Source organism: Kryptolebias marmoratus, linkage group LG8 (assembly GCF_001649575.2).
Source record: "Kryptolebias marmoratus isolate JLee-2015 linkage group LG8, ASM164957v2, whole genome shotgun sequence".
Taxonomy (NCBI): domain Eukaryota; kingdom Metazoa; phylum Chordata; class Actinopteri; order Cyprinodontiformes; family Rivulidae; genus Kryptolebias; species Kryptolebias marmoratus.
In genome coordinates, this window is record NC_051437.1 from 5073653 (window position 1) to 5076327 (window position 2675).

A 2675-nucleotide genomic window follows, 5' to 3' on the forward strand; every position below is an offset into this window, starting at 1 on the left:
TGACTGACCGGAGCTATAGGCTTGCAAATGAGGGGAGGAGACTTTCATGACTTTACGCATGGGAAATTAGAGGAGCTCTAGGGGGGGCAGAGAGCAACCCAGTTGGTCAGACGAAACGTCAATCAAAAGTGGCACCAAAACACAGCTATTTTGAAATTTAAGTTCATAAAAACAATAAATGTAGCAAAAACTGTACAGATTTGAATAAAAAACGCAGTAAAACGGCCCACGGGCGGGCTATCGCGTGGTAAGGGGTTAACAATAAAATGCTTTTGTTCAGATACTTTTGTTGGCGATTTTAAAGTAATAAAGATTCCAATTTTATGAAGGGAATGAAGCAAGTTGATTTACATTTTAGTGTAAATTTGATTTATAAACATGGAAGAAGGATAAAACATTTAAGGAAAAAGATAACACAGACTATTTGCATATCATTATTCTTTATTAATCATAGAATTATATAAACTTTACCCTAATGGCCATTTTAGAACTGTGGAACTATTTTATTATTTTTAAACTTAGAAAAAGCTTTTGGTTGTTTGATGAGTTATACTTCTGAACTTTATGCATTGTGAAATTAACTTTAAATAAATAAATGAAAGATAGATTTTTATTTTATTGGAACGTTTCAATTAAAAGGCAAAGTCTAAAGTGTATTCTGACCTCAGTAAATTTATATACTGGTGTACCTATGATCAATTATTTACATGATCTAAATACTTTCCTAAGAGGGGTGAAGGAAAATGTGATTACATTGCTAAAAAGAGATATACTTAGAAACGCCATTATTCATACTGCATTTTCGCAGGAAATGCAATTTTCTTAGTTTAAAACTGAATTGAGAAATGCGTTGAAACTAACATCACTTGAAGAGAATCATAAAATATTCTTGATGAAAATTTTGAAAGACAAACAACTACTTTGAGTCATCCTAGACTTCAAACAGTATAAAATTATGTTGTCTTAGGCATGGCCAACTACAGTTAAAACTATATTTCAGACTACATTGAAATAGTCACTCCTCTCTGATAATGGATAACCTTTGCATTCAAGCTGAAGAAGCATTTGGGTTCTAAAAACAACTCCTAAATCTGGCCCCTGAGCTTGCGTCGCCAACTTAAAAAAAAAGAAAAAAAAAAAAGAAAGAAGTGTTCTGTGCCAAAATATCTGCTGCAGGCGATGTGGGAGAATTGTTGCCTGCAGGAAAAAAAGGGAGTAAACGCAGGTGGGATGATAAGCAAGAATAATTAGATTCTTTCAGCTGCAGTAAATATGTAACCATAAATTTTGTATGGTATCATAGCTCGAGTTGCACTTATGACCTTCAAAGCTTTGTAATTTCTACAATATTTCATAACTAAGCACTTATAACTTCCCACAAAAACTGTTACAGGAAAAATCTTTGAATTGGGTATTTAAAAAAAAAAAAAGAAGGGAGGTTTAGGTTTGTCTCGTATTCTCGAGGTGGGGGCCGAGGTGGACGGGCCGGATAGGGGGCAGACCTCTGCTATCTCTACTACCAGGTTGGGCCAGACATTGTCCGCTGAAAGGAGTACATGCAGCACCTCGTTTCCCGAAAGGTAAAATCCCACAGACAGATGGGACCCTGAACTGAAACCAAGAGCATAACCTGCAGTGACAAACACCACAGAGCAGACCATCTACACAGGGACTGGCAGACCTGTTGTTACATCTTGATGTCCTGAACCGATCACTGTCATTTCTCATGGACACTGGGGCAACATGCACCTTGGGCAGGAGACACTAAGCCCAATAAATCTGTGGATGTCGTGGGCCTCTCTGGGGTGAACCTGAAGCTGCCTCCAGAAAAAGAACTACTACTGTGTTTGAAAACACAGCAGTTGTGACATTCCATTCACTCCGGTCGTGTTCCAGTGAACTTTTGTGGCTGTGACCTTAAAAACTAGGTGCCTCCATTTCGTGCACACTCCCTGATGGATGCAGCTGCCTTGCTCCACGGCTACAGGACAGCCAAAACAAATGGGGAGGCCGAGGTCTTGTCTCTGCTCCGTGCTTTTGGGGCCTTGACACTCACACCTCGAGCGATATGAAACAAACCGCTGATCAGATGATGTTTGAACATTCTAATACACCTGACTGCTCAGTGCGGTTTTTCGGGATGTTTCTGAAACATGGAATTATAAATGCGGTTCTGTTTCAGAAAAAAGGGGGAGGAGTAGCAGGAGCATTTTACTTTAATTTTGAATTTGAATTTGCTTTATCTTTAAACTTGTTAAACAAAAACAAAAGCAGAGGTTGATCAAAAATCAGATTTTTATGGCCAATGCAATATGCAACACCATTTTTATTGGGGCCTGCCAGCAGTGCATAGAGAGCAGGACAATGCCTTGCAAAGCAAGGCATTGTACTGCCTCATGCAATGCATGCAGGCACCTATTACTCTACACCGAATAAGGTGTCTCTTTATTATTATTATTGGGGCCTGCCAGCAGTGCATAGAGAGCAGTACAATGCCTTCGCAAGGCATTGTACTGCCTCATGCAATGCATGCAGGCCTCTCTTACTCTACACCGAATAGAANTGTCTCTTTATTATTTATTCTTATTCCGTTACCCTTAATGCAGCCCGAACCGGGCAAAGAACCCCCACAAATTTTATATCAGAACGACCGGCTCGGTCTCGGCATGAGGGCT